This window comes from Apodemus sylvaticus, chromosome 21 (genome assembly GCF_947179515.1).
Source record: "Apodemus sylvaticus chromosome 21, mApoSyl1.1, whole genome shotgun sequence".
In the NCBI taxonomy this organism is placed as follows: domain Eukaryota; kingdom Metazoa; phylum Chordata; class Mammalia; order Rodentia; family Muridae; genus Apodemus; species Apodemus sylvaticus.
Window position 1 is genome coordinate 2,745,958 of NC_067492.1, and position 20,630 is coordinate 2,766,587.

Consider the following 20,630-nt stretch of genomic DNA (forward strand, 5'->3'; position numbering starts at 1 on the left):
CTATGTATGTGTTGTGTTGTGTGTATGTGTAGTGGGGGATCTTTGTGTGTGTCTGTGTATATGTATGTGTGTCTGTGTGCATGTGTTACTTGTATATATCTATGTGTCTGTGTGTGCACATGTAGTGTGTATGTATCTTGTGTGTGTGCATGTGGAATGTGTGTCTGTGTATGCATTCATGAATAGTGTATGTGTGTGTGTCTATGTGTATATGTGTGTGCATGCATATGTAGTGTGTCTCTGTGTGTGCCTGTGTATGTCTATGTGTCTGTGTATCTGTGTATGTGTACTTGTGGTTTATGTGTATGTGTAGTGGGGGGTTGTACATGTGTGTGCCTGTGTGTGCATACTATGTTGGAGGTCTATATGTATGTACATATGTAGTGTGTGTGTGTATGTGTGTGTTTGTAGTAGGGAAGTCTGTGTAAGTGTGTTCCTGTATGTATGTATACTATATAGGAGGTCTATGTGTGTGTGTGAACCTGTGAGTGTAGTGGGGGGAGGTCTGTGTATATGCCTATATGCATGTATGCATGTGTGGTGTGTGCATGTGTGAATGTGCACATGCCTGTGGAGGCCAGAGGACAACCTTGGACATTATTCTTCAGACACATTAGCACATTAGACATTTTGGGGTTTCTTGAGACAGGGTATCTCTCCTTGATTTAGAGCTTGCCAAGTAGGTAAGGCCGGCTGGTCAGGGGCCCCCAGAGCTCTGATTGGCTCTGCCTCCCCACAGCTGGGATTGCATGTTTGTGCCACAACACTTGGGTCCTCATGCTTGGGCAGTAAGTAGTTTATTCAGTGAGCTGTATCCCCCAACACGGGCAATGAATGGTTCTGGTTGGATAAGGTCAGCAGAGTGTGCTGTCCTTCCTGAGAGGCCCTGAGTCCTGAGGAGTCAAAGGAACCCTCTGATGACATTAAGGCTTAACTGAGTTGTGGAGTGAAGACCCAAAGTTTTGGGTGAGGCTTGCAAGAGCCAGAAGAGTTCCTGGGGGTGGCCCCAAAACCACCCTATAAGAAGCTCAGAGTCCTCCGGGTATCATGTACACTCAAGTTCAAAGAGTTGCGAACATTGTGTACTTCTCAGCAGTAAATGCCTCCCCTCCCCCCCCCAATATCCTGTGAAGAACAGAATGGAACATAGAGAGACAGGTATGCTGGCTGGGAAATGGCGCTTCTGATCTGCCTGCCCAACTATAGCACAGGTTCCACACCTGATGTTGAACAGGCAAGGCATCCTGTGTAGGATGATAGCAGCTACCTTCTGGGGACACCAGGAGGAATCTACCAGTGTGGGCCAGGAACAGTTCAGGACATGGGACAAAGGAGGTTTGTTCAGCCTCCAGTGAACAAAGACTCCTTTGGAATTTTCACTGAGTTATTAAGGGAGAGAAGGAGGAAGAGAAGAAGAAGACAGACAGACAGGCAGGCAGGCAGGCAGACAGACAGATTATATACACCTCCTTGTTAATGACATCAAGTTTGAGAAATGTACTTGGGTTTCCTGGACTCAACAATCTATAATACCAAACCACTCTCTTTCCCTGTGGCCAGGCCTTACTCCACAGACTACACATCCTCCTCCTCTAGAGAGAATGTCCATTCTTTCCCTCTTTCTGAAGCTCTATGGCCTGGGAAGCTGCAGGAAGCTCTGCAGTCTGGCTTGGTCTCATCTGCATCTCCTCTACTTTGATGTGGGGTCAGTTAATCAGCTATAGTCCAGGCCTTGAGGGAGACCAATCACCAGAAACCTTTCCTCTGCCCCAGCACTGGCCCAAGGAATTCTGGGTTCTTGCTTGTGGATGTTAAAGAGATACCCAGGGTACGCAGAGGGCCTTCTGAACTGCCAGCCTAGCAAAATTGGTGAGATTCAGGTTCAGTAAAAGACTGTCTTGAAATATGAGCTGAGGGGCTGAAGGGGTGAAAAGCACTTGCTATGCTTCCAGAAGATGCCAGTTCAGTTCCCAGCAGCCATGCCAGGTAGCTTACAACCACCTTTAATGCCAGCTCCAGGCAACTGAATGCATACATACACACAGATGTACAAATGAAAATAAAATCTTTTTTTTTAAGCTAGCAATAAGGTGAAGAGATAGAAGAAGGCATCTGACATCAACCTCTGGCCTCTGCCATGCATGCATAGCTCTCCCTACCTCCATCTTGTGTATCAAAGGCAGACCTCTCACGTCTGCCACTCTCACAATGAAAATACCCTGTGAGTCCTCTTCCCATATCCCTTACCACAGTTCTAACTTGGCCAAGTCAGGACCTCGCCAAGGGCATGCCATAGGCATTGGTGCAACCTTCCCCTAAGCCATGGTACGGTGTTCTGGTTTCGCCTGCTGCTGTGTTAAAACACCCTGAGGAAGAGCAACTTAGGAGAGGAAATGGTTTATTTTATCTTACATTTTCAGGTCACTGGTCACCATGGACGGAAGTCAGGGAAGAGACTCAAGGCAGGAACCTGGAGGCAGGGACCATGGGGAAGTTCTGCCTGCTCCTTCACTCTTTGGTTTGTTCACTCATTTTATTATACAGCCCATGACTACCTTCCTGTCCATGTAATGATGCTTCCTACAACGGGCCAGGGCCTCCCGTGTCAATTATTAATTCACGGTAAGCCCTGACAGGCATTCGAACAGGCCACGATGGAGGGAATGCCGCGATGGAGATTTTCCTCTAAGATGACTTGAAGCTCTGTCCATTTGACAGTTAAAAGCTAACTAGAACATGGGGTGTTCTCGGTACCATCTAGCCGACTCACCAGATACTTGAGAGATAGTATTTGAATGCAGTCTGCACCCTCACCTGATTCCCAGATATACTGGGTTAATTCTTCCTTTGGAGGCCACTTCTCCAATTGTTTTATGCCTGAGGACCCCTTGTTCCCAGCATGCCCCCAACACCTCCCAGCCCTCCACTTCACAATCTCTCTATAGTTGTTCTTCTGGGCCTCTCCAGTCCTATCTCTCCTCACTCTCCTCTCGCAGTGTCCCCAAAGACCTTCCACAGCTTCAAGCTTGTCCCTTTACTGTCCCTGTGTGCCAATACCCTTGGCTGGTTAGCCTGAGGTTGGTACCCAATGCCATTGGCTGTGTAAGATGCTCCGGCTGGTGTAAGTCATTTGCTGGTGTGGAGATGGTCAGCCTGGATGCAGGTTTTAGTTACCAAGCTGTTGGTCCATTTCCTTCACAGAGTACACTTGGAGGAACGGAGAGCCTCATGCCAAAGCCAAGAAGTTCTATCACCCAGATCTGCTCTGATCACACCAGGATACAGGTAGAAAGACCAGAGGCTCACCAGTGTTCATGGAGGACCAGGGTGGGTCCCCATGGTCAACATTCTGTACCCTGCAATAGTCCCCAGTCTGCAAAACCATCCCAGGGCAGTTGTGAGTGAACAACAGCAGGGGTTGCTGGATCTAAAAACAAACATCTGCTACCTACAAGAAAGTCGGGTTGTTTCCCCTCTTGTTGATAAATCCCAATGGCCTCTCGTGAGTTCTATCTGAGACAGAGCACAGCTTGGAATTCAGAATGGCACACATTTCTATCCAGATCTGTCTTCCATTAGTTAATCAGACACTATCTGAGATCATCAGAAAAGACATGGAAAATTCCTCTGAGCGAATGACTTCAACAGCAATGGCTTTACATTACATTTTTGTGTTTCCATTTCCCCTGGATTTAGTGTTGCAGGAATCTCAGAGTGACTTCCTGTAAACCTGGTTTGTGCTTTCTGGGGCCCTGGCTCAAGGCAGCAAATAAAGGATCTAGAGTAGGTGTGGCATGCCTTTAATCCCAGCAAGTGAATCTCTGAGTTTGAGGCCAGCCTGGTCTACAGAGCGAGTTCCAGGACAGCCAGGGCTACACAGAGAAACCCTGTCTCAGAAAAGGAAAGGAAAGGAAAAGAGAGGAGGGGAAGGAAGGGGAGGGGAGGGGGGAGGAGGAAGAATGAAAGAGAAAGAAGAGAGAGAGAGAGAGAGAGAGAGAGGAAGAAAAAAAGGAAGTAGAGTAAACTTTTGCGAGACTTCTGGGGAGACGTGAACTTGGATTCACTCCAGATAGGTCACTGATGACACAGACCAAAGAAACCGTTGTACCCTAGTCGAATTTGGTGAACTGGGTGAGTTTACTGGTGTGATAGCTGCTTCGCAATACAGCTAAGTCCCAGCATGATGACAGTTCATGCAAACACTGGAGTTCTCTGCACAGCTCTCAGTCAGTTCCACAGAAGAGTCCCCTTTAACTAGCACTGCTTAAGTAATCCTCAGGCGGGGCACCCAGAATTTTTGTTTTCTTTTGAGCTCTCTTGTAGTTGTTGTGGGTTTCATGAGCAGCCTCTCCTCAGGAATGCTTCTGAGGAAAGACCTTTTGTCTTCAGGAGACTGGGCAACCTCAGGAGCCACTTCTTGGTTTTTGTTCCTTGTTTGAGACTGATATCAACAGCCGTGTTTGGAAGCCTGAAGACCATGAGTGGGTGGCTGAAGCCCCTCCCACACACAGCTATGCAGGATGGGAAGCAGGGGCGTGAGCCCTGGGAGGACTTCCGGGTCTCTGGGCTTGCAGTGGCCCATTGTATGCAGATCTGGGTGGTTCCTCAACCCGCACCAGGCACCAGCTCCACCTTCAGCTGATACAGAACTGGGTCAGTGCCTCTGCCCAGCTAGGAGGAGTTCTGAGGTGGTTACTCATTGTTACTCATGGAGGTTCTGCAATGCCTCAACGCCAGCCCCAACCTCCGGTCTCCCACATGCATACCGAGCCTCCCTGTCCATCTGGAGAGCAGCGAACTGAGAGGGTTGAAAGGAGATCCCAGACTTGTAAAACCAGATGCTGGGGGTGGCTCCTCTAGGCCAGCTCCCCCCTATCTGCCAGCCAACCGTTTTTACGTTTTTAAAATGTCACACCCTAGGAGCAGAGCATCTATTGAACTGCCGAGGTGGGACAGGGTGGGGGATGGGATTGAGAGGGTGGGAGTGAAAAAATCAAAGTGATAAAAATCTGTTGCATTCTCAACAGAGTTGAGGCAGGCGCTGCCCCTACGAAAACAAAGGCACTCCAGGATCTCCAGCCATCAAAGAAAAACGCCCCTCATCTAGGCAGACCAGCTCTTGCCTCCCAGCACCCCTGACTCTTGCCACCCTCCTCTCCAAGTTCCCCAAGATCTTCAGTGCTGTATTTAGTTGCTGGGGAAGGAGAAATTGTTTCTGGCCAAGGCTGATCTACTTGACTGTGACTTTAAATGCAAAATGTCCCTCACAGGTTAATGTGGTAGGAATGATGTCTGGGTAAAACATGGGACCTTTAAGAGCTGGGGCTTAGCTAGAGGAAGTAAGTCACTGGAGAAGAGGGTCTGAACCAGGTCCTGCTTCCCTGAGGAGCTATGGCATCCTTTCCACTTCCTGGTCTGACGGTCAGGTCAGGAGCTCCATCACGGCCTCCCGCCAACCTGACCTCCCCCGTACAGTCCCCACCATGAAGGAAAGACGCTCTCTTGCTTCAAATTGCTTTTATCTAAGATTTTGTCAAGGTAACGAGACACATAACCAATACAGGTGCATCCTTCCGAAGAGCTGCAGCATGGAGACCAGGGGTGTGGTCTCATCAAGCACTCAATGCTGACAGTGCACGGAGCAGGGCAGTCAGAGGTGACACATGTGACCCAGCCAGTGAGACGGCAAAGTGCCCACGTGTTCCCATGTCTATTTCCCACGGGGTTTCCTGTTTTTCTCCCTCACCTCCCCCTCCATACCTTCTGAGCTGTGAGTAGGCTGCCTAGGGGGCCAAAGGCCACAGATCCCTATGCCTCAGATTGTCCCCGTGACCCTGTCAACTGGAGTGCAGTTGCAGCTAAACCTTTCCTCAGTTCCCAAAAAGACATGGAACTGCCCCACTGGTCTTGAACCCCTGCTGGTCTGAGGTGAAGCCTCTACTGAAGAAGTATGCTCAGTGGCCTCCTGGGCCCATATTCCATACCCATATTCCAGTAGGCTGTGGAGGGCTGTCCAAACCTGCAGACCCCTGGGTTCTGCCCAGAGACTGTCACCTGGATGGTGACATAGGCTGATCTGCCTGGCCCCACCCCAAATCCTGTTTGGCTTGGTTTTTGTAGGAAGACAAGAGCTAAGGGCCCAGAGAATGAGGCAACAGCTTCCCCAGGGTGAGTTCCTGCCCAGAGCTGGTATCTGGTTTCTCAGCCAAGAATGGGTGGCTCTGGCTCTGATTCCACTGACTCCCGGGTCGGATTACACATTGCATATAGCTCATCTCTGTTTGCCTGGACACTGACCCTTGGTCCCAGTTGCATGCTGCACACTGGTCTTCTAGGTTTGTCCGGATATTGATCCTCAATCCTGGTCACATTCTAAACATTAGTCGCCTGCCTTGGCCGATTCTGCATGCTCACTGCACACTGGCTGACTGTTTGCCTGGATACTGATCCCTGATCCTGGTTGTGCAAAGTACACTGGTTTTCTATGCTTGCTTGGAACCCATCCTTGATCCTGGTTGTACTTTGTACTCTAAGTGTGACTGGCTGGACCTCCCAGAGAAAGGACACACACTCTGTGGCCTGGAAGTTACACATCTTACTTGTGAATACTCCGATCCTATTTTCAGAAGACACTCAGCTTTCTTGAAGTCAGTCATATTGGGGCCTTGAGTTTTCCTCTGGCCTAATTTTAATAAACTGGCTGGATGTTCCTTTAGGTACTAGAAACAGGCATTTTCTTAAGAATTAGGTTCACCTTCACTCACCTTCGAAGGGCAGGGCATGGCAGGATGCTTAAGACCAGGGCTTGGGATAACAGGGGAACCTTGTCAACTACCCAGAAGGCTTTGTCCCACTTTGTACCCATTTCCCAGGCTGTCGTGTTGCTGACGGTCGTGTCCGATTCTTTCAGTGTGCAGGTTACAACTGCACAATGGTACCTACTTCTTACTCCTCACAGAGCCTATACCTAGTGATGTTTTGTGCTTTGTGGGCCAGGAAGCTGGGGGATACATACTCCTATTCTCACATCTATCTGGGGTCTCAGATCCTGGCAAGGGTCGCACATTCTGAGCTTGCTGAGAACTCAGTCTATCTAAGCCCCTACCCCCACCCATAGGGGAATTTTGGAAATGCCCCGTCCCTCTTGAGAGTGAAATGTAGGCAGTGAATACCTAGTACTCCACCTGTGGGGTGCAGAGAGCCACTGTGGCAGAAGTTCTGGTTGGCAGGGGGATCTGTCCAGGCTCAGAGCAAATCGGGAGTAGAAGAAGCCCTTAAGGAAGCTTGACTCGGAGGCTGCTTGCTTCTGACTCCTCCCAGCTGAAGAAAGAAGCGGAAGGACAGTTAGCAAACAGCAGGTGGGTGGCTATGTGAGAGAAACTTCAGGGAGAACGTTATGGAATTGTGGGGGTCAAAGCCCGAGTCCCGGAAGCTATAAAAAGTTAGCCGGGGCTGACCCTCCCCAGTTAAAGAAGTAGCAACGAAAGCAGAGAAAGGTTTTATCTTTGTGGCCACAGTGGGAAGAACAAAGGTGTCTAGCAACCCCCAAGTCCATCTCCGGGATCCTGGCGTGAGGTTCAGGATCAAATAGAGAGCAAGTAGACGCACAGAGAAGCAGATCTGACCAAGGTGTGGTCCCGCCCATCACTGAACCACTACCACCTGGACTCTAGTCTCCTGAGAGGCAATCTGACACGTGGTCAGAACTATGTGAAATCCCTTCCTGGGGGACTCTGGCTGACACCAGGCTTCTCCGGCTGACAGCTCTAGATTACCAGAGAAATTCCAGTTTCTTGAAGTTCCTGGTAGTCTGACAGCCAAAGAATAGGGTACAAGTGTCTCTTCATAAAATCACCACAACAGAAGTCATGGGAAGGAAGACAGGAAGAAGCTCTGGTTGAAGAAGGAGGGCCACATGGCACTGCACAAGACAGTTGGCCCAGGTGACAGTTAAGGAGCAGCTGGTGAACGCGGTGAGTTACAAGTGCCCACACAGGGAAAAGGGATGCAGGACAACCAGGATTGCATCAGAAGGAATGGGATGCTCTCCCACACACGCTGCTATGAAATCTGAGCTCCATTAACAGGGGTACCCCTGGAACCTTGTGGGCAGGACTCAGGCCACATGCAATCTTGTCTTTCTATTCATCAAGGTAGCCATCCAGCTGGATTCTGCAGGAAGGATCTCCATTGAGGACAAAAGGACAAGCCCTGGGTGAAGAAAGGGTCTTTGGAGACAGCAGGCAGTCAGAGTGGGATCCAGACACAAGGGATGTCTGCCACATTTTGGTTTTATGGGAAAATGGAGAAACTCTTTCTCAAAAGCAGCGATTACGGAGGGTGAATAGGAGAGAAACCACAGGAAGAATTTTTTTCCCTAGGACCAAAAATCTAAAAGAAAAAAGTTCGCCCCAAACTAAACAAAATTAAATTGAGAAATTCCACATGGTACCTAAGGGACCGAGTGGCTCCTGGTGCTTCCCACTGGCGCCAGCCACAAACCCTAACGGCCGCCTGGGGAAGGGACACTAAGTTGATCCTCAGGATGCAGAAAGTCATGATTCTTTCGATTCTTTCTTGCAGAACCTTTGCTGCTGAAAGTTGGAAGCAATTTATGTGAGCCTCAGTAGGAACAGACATTGGTGATACCCCACCCCACCTAACGCAAAGTGCGCGCGTGTGCACACATACACACACACACACATACACACACAAAAGTGCACATACACATTCACACCTGTACACACATGCATACTCATACACATGTGCACACGTGTACACACATGCACATAAACACATGTACATATACATTCACACCTGTACACACATATATACACATGTGCATATATACACGTGCACACATGCATGTACACACATGTGCACATACACATTCACACTTATTCACTTGTACACATGCACACTTATACATACATGCACACTTATACACATGTGCATGCTTATACACACATGCGCACACATATGTATATACATATTCACACCTGTACACACATACACATATATACATATGCACACTCATGCACACATGCATGTGTGTGTGCACACACACACACCTACCTGTACCTGTCTAGGCACCTCTCCTCTTTCCCACCCCTTTGGCAGGGCAGGTGGAGACCCCCAGATTCCTTGTGGTCCCTTCACTTAAGGCCCTCGGGGGTTGGCAGCCAGCAGGATTCACAAGGTGATTTCCCCACGACACCCTGGGCTGAGTACCATCCAACATTAAAGAAACACAGGAACCCTCTAATTACAAGATGAAACTGCCTTCAAAGAATGACAGGAGGCCAGACTGCAGGAAGAGCTGCTGCCGGGGCCTGGGTGGTCTTGCTGGTGTGCTGCTCCGTGATTTGATTAAATGAAAGCCATGCATTTGGGGACTTTGTTTTAAATCAAGAAACATAGGCATCATTCAGGCCTCTGCAGCAAATTATAGGGATTTTAGGTGAATGAGAAGTCATTAGCCTCTACCGCAATCACTTCCCCTATTAGGTACCACGTGTCTATATCTGATGGTAAAAGTTATGCCTTAAAAAATAATAATTTAAAGAAGAAAAAAAATTCCCACAACTGCCCGGCTGCAGGGTGTGGGGTCAAGTTCTGTTTACACAGAACCCCCATTCCTTGCCATCTGATCTTCCTTAACTTCTGGATCTAAATCTACTTGAGTCTGGTGCCTACCGACCCTTTAATTAGCATGGTATCTTAAATTGTTCTCGAATTGAGGTGGCTGTGGCTGGTTTCTTATCTGTGGAGGTAGAGGCCTTAGGCCTCCTGCAGGACCCACGTGGCTGAGATTTTATCTGTCCAAGCACAACCCCTCCTCCTGGATTTTCTGGGACTGAGTCAGGAAGGCTGTTCCAGCCATGACTACAATGGCCATCTCAGCAGGAGGCTGGAAGGGATCCCATCCCTACCTTGGCTCTTCCAGGTTGCCAGTTGCTGCAGGGTGTGGATGAAGGAGGAAAAGCTTTAGAGTCTCTGAGTACCAGGACTGGCCCCCAGTCACTGCATCTTGAGGTTGGGCTGCTGAGGCACTCCATATAGCTGGTGAAAGTCCTGGGCATGTAGAATCACTAAGAGCAGGATCTGCAGTAGTGAAACCATTAGGCTCTGTCTAGGCCAAAGGTCAAAACAACCATTCTTAGGGAACCTGGACCAGCCCACTGAAAACAGTGAAGACAAAGTCTTTGAGATAAAGTGCTGGTTGCCCCAGAGGCAGGAAGACATGAGTTCAAGGCTGACCTGGAGGACTTAGAAAGGCCCGTTGAGGTGCTGTTGGGAGGTGGGGGAGGGGGCTTACAGGTCACTGGTGATGTGTTCTTGAAGAATCATCTAGTAGACAAAACTCTGTGCTTCTCTGTGAGCAACAATCCTTGTGAACTGCGATGGTGCATGCACTGTTACCAGCTGTCTCATGCTCCGAACATGGTGCCTGCCCCTCTGTAAGGGACTGAGCCAGAAAACAAAACAAAACAAACCCTTCCTTCCTTTTAAAATTGCTCTGCTCAGACATTTTGTCACAGCAACAAGAGAAGTTCACACACAGTAAAAACCTTTTTTCTTTATAAGCTGATCCCCTCAGTTATTTCATCATAGCAAAGGAAAAGTGATTGACACTCCAGCTTTCCCTTCAGCACTCACTGCCAAGGGAAGTGTGACGGGAAGTCGGCACGTGAGCTAAAGAGTGTCACAGGTCCTGTTTGTACAGAACTTGCCACAGAGCTTGGGGTAAACACGACTCGATTTCCACTGGTAAAAATTTAACACAAGGTAAGCTTGCTGACTGCAAAGTGTACCTTAAGATTGTTCTCTACCTGATAGCTAATGTCAACAGGGGCTGGGGGCGGGGCCGCTGTCTCAGATCCCAGGGGCCAGCTGCAATCTGCTTAGGTTCCCAGCTTCTGCCTGTCCCAGGACCCTGGAGTAAACAGGACTGAAGTGAATTAGGAGGGTGGTGTGGTGAGGGTGCTGGTGGCTAAGGAATCTCAACCCCAACTTTCCCTCTTCAGTCCCATGCGGTCCGAGAAGCCTGCAGGACCTGGCTACCACTCAGATGTCAGGGTGACCAATGGAATCCTGAACAAAAATAGCCAGGCATGGAAAACGAGCCCTATAACCCAACTGGAGACAGAGGGTGGTCACCAGCAGGGACAGAGCCTTAAGTTTCACTTTAGAAGTGATTTCTCAGTAAGAGTGTCAGGCCTTGGGGCCTCTCCTTGAGCTGGATCCCACTTTGGTTCTGTCTCTGGACCTTCTTTTCCTCTGGCTCCTCTCCATTTCCATCCCTGCAATTCTTCCAGATAGGAACAATTATGGGTCAGAGTTATAACTGTGGGATGGTGGCCCTCTCCCTCATATGAAACCCTGTCTTCCTGCTGGAGGTGGGCTCTGTAAGTTTCCTCTCCCTATGGGTATTTCATCTAAGGTCCCTCCCTTTGAGTCCTGTGAGTCTCTCACCTCCCAGGTCTCTGGTGCATTCTGGAGGGTCCCCCAACCTATTTCCTGAGGTTGCCTGTTTCCATTCATTCTGCTGGCCCCCAGGATTTTAGTCGCTTTCCCTCCCCCAATGTCAGATCAGGTTCCTCTCTTTCTCCCCCACTGCCCTGCCCTGTCTACTTTCTCTCTCCTTCCCCACTTGTGATTGCTTTCTTTTCCCTCCCAAGTGGAATTGAGGCATCCTCACTTGGGCACTTCAGCTTGTTGACTTTTTTCAGTTGTGTAGACTGAATCTTGGGTATTCTGTACTTTTTTGTTTTTGTTTTTGTTTTTGTTTTTTTTTGGCTAATATCCACTTATTAATGAGTACATACCATACATGTCCTTTTGGGTCTGAGTTACCTCACTCAGGATGATATTTTCTAGTTTCATCCATTTGTCTACAAATCTCAGGATATCCTCATTCTTAATAGCTGATTAGTATTCCATTGTGTAAATGAACCACATTTTCTGTATCCATTCTTCTGTCGTGGAACATCTAGGTTGTTTCCAGCTTCTGGCTATCACAAGTAAAGGGACCTAGCAAGATAGCACTCCGGCAAGAAGCTGAAAGAGTCAGATGCAGATATTTGCATCCAACCAATGGACAAAAGTTGCTGACCCCTGCTGTTGAATTAGAGAAGGCTGAATGAAGCTGAGGGTGACCATGTAGGAAGACCAGCAGTCTCAATTAACCTGAACCCCCAGGATCTCTCAAACACTGGACCACCAAACAGGCAGCATGCACCAGCTGATATGAGTCCCCTAACACACATACAATAGAGGATTGCTGGATCTGTGTTCATTCAGAGATGATGCACCCAACCCTCAAGAGACTGGAGGTCCCAAGGAGTTTAGAGGTCAGGTGGGGTGGGGGTAGGGACATCCACATGGAGACAGGGGGAGGGGAAGAGGTATGGGATGTGGAAGAGTAAGAGGGAGCACGGGGTTGGTGGGTGGAGAATAAAATATGGAGTGTATAAAAATAATTAATAAAAAATTTTCCATAAAAAAGAAATGATTTCTCTGACATCAGACATTCCCCTCAAACAGTGGGGACGTTTTTATGAACATAAAACTCAATAAAAGAGCTAAATGATTTCTGTCATGTCATGTCAGTTCAATTCAAAGAACAATTAAAAAAATTCAGAGACCAACTCTGTCTGTCTCTGTCTGTCTGTATATCTGTCTATCTGTCTGTCATTTACCTATCCATTCATCTGTCTGTCTAGTCTGAATGTATTTGAGTAGCTGATCACTCACTTCTACCAAAAAATGGGTGAAGCTGACAATATCTTACATATTATTATTATTTACATGAGAATAAGCCATTGTATAACCTTCTATGTTCCCAGAAAACTCAGAAATAGGAAATGGAAGAGAGGAAGGAAGGAAGGAGGGAAGGAAGGAAGGAAGGAAAGAAAGAAGGAAGGAAGGAAGGAAGGAAGGAAGGAAGGAAGGAAGGAAGGAAGGGCAAAGATGGAGGAGAAAACACAGAGTCTCACACTATTCATATACAGCTGAAGATGACCTTGAACTTCTGATCCTCCTACCTCTGCCTCCTGGAGGCTGGAGGGCCAAGCATGTGTCATAAGGCCTATTGCTGGAGAAACACTTTTTAAAAATAAATACTGTAGGGGGGTTGGAGTGGTGGCTCACCAGTTAAGATCCTTTTGCAGAGGATCTCAGTTCAGTCCCTGACACCCATGTCAAACAGTTTACAGCTGGCTATAACTCCAGCTTTATGGGATCTGACTTCTCTTGCCTCCTGGGACACTTCTACTCACATATGTACATGCATGCACATGAGCACACACACACACACACACACACTGCAGGGAGCTATCGCCTTCAGTTACAGCCACTGGTGGTTCCAGAGCATAGTTCTAATCCCATGACCATACTGGAAAAACCCAGAGGGACACAAAGAAAACAAAAAGACATCAATGTGGGGAAGATCTTGTAGAGAAGACAGAGTGAACAGGAGACCAAGAAAGGCAGGAAGCATCATCTCTGAAGTGTCCAAACCCAGCTCTCCAGGGAGCTGCAATGCAAAGATTCTCGTGCTACTTTGTGGCAGGAAGAGAAAATGGAGTTGGGATGTACCCCGGACTCACATGGGGTACTTCAGGATGTACCCCATGCTCAGGATACACCCACACATACTCATATGGGTTAGGATGTAACCCACGATCTTGTGCCTCAGGATGTACCTAAAGCTCATGTATGTCAGGATGTACCTCATGCCTAGGTGAACGTGTGCACATACCCCATGCTCACGTGCGTCAGGAAATACCCCATGTTCAGGGTGAACATGTGCACATACTCCATGCTCAGGATGCACCTGTGCACATACCCCACCTCATATGCGTCAGGACGTACCCTACACTCATGTCCATCAGGACATACCCCATACCCCAGGTAAACTTGTGCACATACCCCATGCTCACATGCATCAGGACATACTCCATGCTCAGGATGCAGTTGTGCTCTTTAAGAGCTTTAAGAACTGTCTCACTGTTGTCAGGTGTCTGAACAGCGAAGCTGCAGAAAAGGGATAAATTGTACACTTGAAAGACTGAAGCAGAGACAAGCCGCTAAAGGGAACACAAGGAATGATGCCCTGTTGGGGGAGGGGAGGGAAGGATCCTTAAAGCACAAACAACCCTCTACAGTCTTATTTGGTTTACCCTTAACCCAGCTCACAGACAGATCTCTGCAACTGTCTGTTCATTATCACCGAATGCCCTTTCAAGTGTTGAATTGCTAAAGAAAATTCTAAGTTGGTTCTCCAGATGACATGTAAGACATATTGATTCATTCTGATTGGCCTAAGGGGGTGAATAAGCCAGAGAAGCCTCCTCCTGCCTCTTCCCACTCACAAAGGATACACACATGCACACACACACTGTCCAGGAGTGTCCAGTCATTTGACATTGACATCTACCAAGTTTACACGTTAGGATGTGCAATAGAGGTAGCAGAAGCCTGCAGAAACATCATAATTGTGTGTGCACATGTGTGCAGCTAGAGCAATATATGTGAAGACCAGAGTATGACCCCAGTCTCTTCCTCTTTCACTCCTTCTGTTATTGCCTTAAGACAGTTTCTTAACTAACCTAAGTCTCATCGGCTCTGCTAGGCTGGCTGTCCAGGACATCATCTACCCTGCAGGGCTGGGTTTACATGAACACATAGCCGTGCCTAGTTTTTCAACTGGGTGCTGTGGATTCACACTCAGGAACGTAGGTTTGCAGAGCAATCACTCTTACCACTGAGCCATCTCCCCAGCCCTGTCATCATATCTTAGGCTTTTTTGTTGGCCTGTATCTCAGAATCCCTGCATCCCTGTATCTCTGTATCCCTGCATCTCTGTATCCCTGCATTCCTATATCCCTGCATCCCTGCATTTTTGCATCACTGTATCCCTGCATCCATGCATCCACACATTCATGCATCTCTGCATCCCTGCATCTCTGCATCCCTGCATCTCTGCATCCCTGCATCCCTGTATCTCTGCATCCCTACATTCATAGGTGACCTTGGCCTCACATGGCCTGTTCCTCTCAGTTGGATGTTCCTATTTGGGAACATTGTCTGTTAGAATTTGTATAAGAACATTGTAGTGTCATGTTCAACACTGAGGCTACTGAGTCCAGCTTTTAACAGACTTACAAATCACAGAGACTGAACTTGAAACACATGTGCAAATTCTGGGACATACTAATCAGTAAAGAGGTTCAATAGCTACCCTGGCATAAGTCTCTCTGTGTGCACAAGTGTGTGTGTGTGCATGCATGTATGCATGCTACCACACACATGTGGATGTCAGAGGCCAACTTCCAGGAGTCAGTGTTCTTATTCCACCATGAGGGAGCCAGGGACCAAACTTGGATCATCAGTCTCAGCAGCAAGCACCTTTATGCACTGAGCCATCTCGTCAGCCCATGGTCCTTGATTTCCCAAGGTGCAGAAATGGGTTGAGAAAAATAGCTGCTTTGAATGTAAACTCCAGGACTCCATGGGGGGCTGTGTTCTACACAGAATGGAGCATATACACATCCTTATGTTCACTAATAATGGCAGAGGAGATGACTCAATTGATAAAGTCCTTGCATGCAAACATGAAGACCTGAGTTCAAATCCCCAATACCCATATGAAAAGCCAGCTACAGAATGAAGCACTTGTAATTCCAGTGCTGTAGAGGTGGAAACAGAGGAATCCTGATAACTACTAGCCAGCCAGACTTTCCTAATAAGAAAGCCTTGGCTGACAGTAAAAGACTCTGTCTCATAAAACACGGTTGACTACTTCAGAGGAACAACACCCAGGGACTGTGCTCTGGCATGCTTGCAAGTGTGTGCACACACACAAACATGTGCACACAAGTACAAAGACATATATGCACACATAATAGATATTTTCAGTGAAGACAAGGTGACTGGGAAACAGAAGTGTGTAAACTGAAGCTGCTAAGGTGGACACTGACTTCAGCTACCACCTGTTTATCAACCTGCATGTGGAGGCACATCAGCTTCTGTCCAGTCAGCCCTTAACACAGTGCTAAGGAAATACTGAGCTAAGCTACTTCCTCCCAAGGCAAAAATGGCAGGCAACAAAGCCTCCATGGGATCTAAATCTGAGATCCCCTATGCTCTGCTGGTGTGATTTAGAGAGGCCTGGCCTGGCATCTATCCTGGACCTTGGATACCTAGTGTAGTAATACTCCCTGGGAGCAAGCCTGAGTATATTTTGTCTTGGTCTTTGGGACACTGTCTCTAGCATCATAAGCACCAGAACAGGGGTCATTGGTCATTGTAGTGATCTGGCTCTGTGCACAAATTCAGTGGCTGACACAGGGTGAATGCTCAACAGACACTGCGTGATGAAGCAGATACCATGGAATACTTGATTACTGACATCAAGGCTAGCCAGCTTGCCTCTAATATCCCCGGTCTCTCCTTCTTGAGTACTGGGGTTACAGGTGGGCTGCACCCAGCATTTACAAGGATGCTAAGGATCCCCTCTCTTCACAGCAAGCTCTTTACCCACACTGAGCCATTTCCCAGCTTTGACTGTATTTTCTGATGCAGTAAAAAGTTCACCCCATTATTTAATTTGTATAAAGCTTGGATTGATGACTGCATGGAACAGTTTATTATTTATAAATGTCTTAGGGTTTTACTTCTGTGAACAGACACCATGGCCAAGGCAGCTCTTATAAAAACAACATTTAATTGGTGTTGGCTTACAGGTTCAGAGGTTCAGTCCATTATCATCAAGGCAGGAACATGGCAGTGTCCAGGCAGGCATGGTGCAGGAGGAGCTGAGAGTGCTACATCTTCATCTGAAGTTCTACATCTTCTCCTTCTAGGAGAAGACTGGCTTCCAGTCAGCTAGGATGAGGATCTTAAAGCCCACACCCACAGTGACACCCTGACCCCAACAAGGCCCCACCTCCAAATAGTGTCACTCCCTGAGCCAAGCTTATTCAAACCATGACAATAAACTTCCCCTCCCCTCCTTTTTCCTACTTAGTTTTTTTAAAACAGGGTTTCACACTAGCCCAGTGGTTCTCAATCTGTGGGTCATGACCCTTTTGGGGGTCACATATCAGATATTTACATTAAGATTCATAAAGACATACATAAAGACACTAACAAAATTACATTTCTGAAGTAGCAATGAAATAATTTTATGGTTGGGTGACAGCACAACATCCGGGAACTGTATTGAAGTGTGGCAGCAATAGAAAGCTGACAACCACTGTTCTAGGGGCTAGCTCTAGACCAAGCTGGCCTGAGGTCTGGTATTCACTCTGTGGCCTAGCCTGGCCCTGAACTTGAAGGACTCTCCTACTTCAGCCTCCCAAGTGCTGAGATAAAGACATGAGCCATCACACCACACTTTATTTTTGTACTGTTTTTTTCTTTTTACCTTTATATTATGCAAAGCGTATTTTGAAACATTAATACAAAACAAGTTGACACAATAACTATTGATAGATTTGACAAATAGATCCCTACATGTCAGGGACCTAGATGTACACCCTAATCAGCCAAGAGAGCCACAGGGTCAAGAAGGCAATTAAGCAGTTGTAGACACACTTTATTTGAGTCAGAAATGGGCAGGAGAGAGATGTGAAAGGCTACTTTTGAACTCTTTAGGTTTGCTACATACAGGGATACAGAACAGGAAAAACAATAAACTTAAGGCTGACTTCTTTACGGTCCTTCCAAGTTGATAAACTGTGTTCATGTTGAGGCTGAATTTGCTCCCTGCCAATGAAACACACCCCTCCCAACTCCCGTGCTCAAGGTTCCCTCCAGGAGCCCCAGGGGACGGATTTTACATCTGGTGTTGTTTCATTTATTGGTGCTGCTGGTGGGAAACACCCTTCAGCTGGAGTCTCTGCAGGCTGTTAAGATGAGTTCGCATGGGAAGCCGCAGGCTACCACCATTTGGGGTAGGGCAGTTCTAAAACTAGAAGAGCACACCTAAATTAGGAGGAAACTGAAGTCCTCTCTATAATGGTAGGTTCACAATATCAGAGAGATTTTCAGATTTTAATGAACCTCCAACCTAAGGGTTAGAGATGCGGCTCAGTTGTTCAGAGTTGCCTAGCATGCACCAAACCTTAATAAAAACTAAGTGAGATGATGAACCTCAACTTCACAAAAAAAAGCATTCAAGAAGAGACAAGAGAACTAGGAGTTCAAAATCATCTTCAGCTACCAGGCAGTTCTAGTCTAGCCTAAGGTATGAGACTCTGTCCAAACAGAAGAGAGTGGGTGGGTGGGTTTTTCTGATGAAAGAACCAATCAGATTTGTCTGCCACTTCTGACTTCATGGAAAATGATGAGAAATATGTCCTGTAGATGAAGTTACTAACCCATCATAAAGAGTTCCCAGGCAACCCAAACAGACCTTGGATATTTATTGAAAACTTCTGGAGTTTGTGAACTGGATGCAGCTGCTTCATGCAAAGGCATTTCAGTGTGCCAGGCACATCTGTCCAGCCATATCTATGGGAGCCATGCCTAACTTGTGGAGTGTCACGGAGCTCTAGCCGCAGTATCCATTGCAGAGAATGTCACAAGTCATCATGACTGTTCAGGGCATCTCTGATGTGAGCCTCATGTGTGGGCAGGTGGGTGACATCATGCATTCCTCCTCAGTGGGGTATGTGTGTCCCTGTAGCTGCCATGACATATTACCAGAAGCTGGATGCTTCAAACAAAAACCATCACTTTTTAAATCTCAGCACTCAAGAGGCAGAGGCAGGTGGAACTCTGTGAGACCAGGCACTGGGAGGACAGTTATACACCCACTTCAAAAAGAACCACACCTCCTAATCCTTCTCAAACAATCCCAGCAACTGGGGACAACACATTTAAATATATGAGCCCTTGGAGGCCATTTCATTCAAACCACCACAGCCATACAGAGCAGTGATTGCTCCAGCCCTTTTCTCAATTGAAACAGAAACCTCCTGCTACTGGCTCACTGCAAGTTCACAGGGCTGCATTCAAAGACTCACTAGAAAGAGTGAGTCACTGTGAGCTGACATAACATGGGTTTTATTTTCAAAAGAGGAATAAGGGATGGCCTAAACGCATGGTGGAAGAATTGGCATTCTATGTGTCCCTTTCTTTAATCGTGACTGTAGTACATTATCCTTCATGCTGATTCCTTTCTCTCTCCACATTCCAGTGAGGAATAAAGAGAAAACAAGTGCTGAGTTTCTGCCAGCAAGACCCAGCACCACAAACATTTGGACCACTTCCCATCCCTCCTCTGCAGTAGGGGTCACCACCCTTAGAGAACTGGGTTTTCTCCTTATTCTTTATTTCCTTTGCTTTGATGAAATATTCTGACAAAAGGGTAACCTAGAAGATGGTGTGTGTATCTGGTGTATAATCCCAGTTTATAGTACATTAACTGTGGGGAAACTTGAAGCATCTCGTCACAGTCATCTCCACAGTCAACAGCAGGGAGTTCAACAACCATATTTGCTTGCTTGTGCTCAGTAGTTTTTCCTACTCTTATGCAGTTCAGGACTCCACACCCTCCCAGCATCCTCCAACCCCTTGGCCTAGGGAGTGGAGCCACCCACAGTGGGATGGGTCTTCCAACATCAATTAACTTAATTAAGACAATTCCTCAAAGATGTGCCCACAGGCCAACCAACATAGACAGTCCTTCATTAAGATTCTCTCCTCAGGTGGTTCTAGGTAGTGTCTAGTTGACAATTAACTTTAACTATGGTGCTGCCCTTGGATGAATCTGAATGGCCTGCCCAGACAAGTTTTCATTTAGGCCACAAATCTCACGCCTGGTTTGCATTTTAGTGATTTGCCTTGGGAGTGTTTTCTGCCTAAATGAACACATGCTGGAAAAGAACCCACGACTGTGGGGAACAGATGAAATACTGAGTAGATGTGTGTTGTTGACGTGGGCGTGGCCATGTCAAGGATGCCAATGCCTCAGACCCATGGGAATGGCAGGCCTACCCGTGATGGGGGAACTAGCTGATGCAGCTTCCTTCTCCAGGATGATTGTAGCTCGAGACTGTCTCCCTGGAGACAGACACTCCTTACGAAGATTAGAATAAACACTCTGTCTTTCCCCAGCCTGATGGTGTGCGCAGCCTGCTCAATGCCAGCATGTGTACACCTATGTCTTTCATTTCCTCATTCCCCATTCCCTGTCAGGTCAAATCCTGAGCTGTGCAAGTTGCTGCACAGGACACCCTGAAACACATTGCCACTGATCAGTGTAAGTGTTCAGAAGAGGATGCTTCTGCTGAAGCCATCAGGGCTTGCAGTGCTTGGCCTACTCAGCACGGTTTTCCTCATGGAGGGTTTCTTCACACCAAGAGCTGTATTCCCAGTACCATGTGTGGTCACTGTGGAACACCCTGTCTCTGCTCTTTCACACAGGGTCCGGGCAAAGCATTGGTTGCTGTGAGTAAAGGCTTTTCTTTTGGTCACATTTTTGACAGAAACAACAAAGAGAACATTTATTTTGGCTCAGGATTTCGGTTCATAGTTGGCTCCACTGCAGGGGCCTGAGCAAAGACTAGAATTGTGGTGGCAACACCAGGTGGGGAAGCAAAGTTGCTTCCCTCACAGTG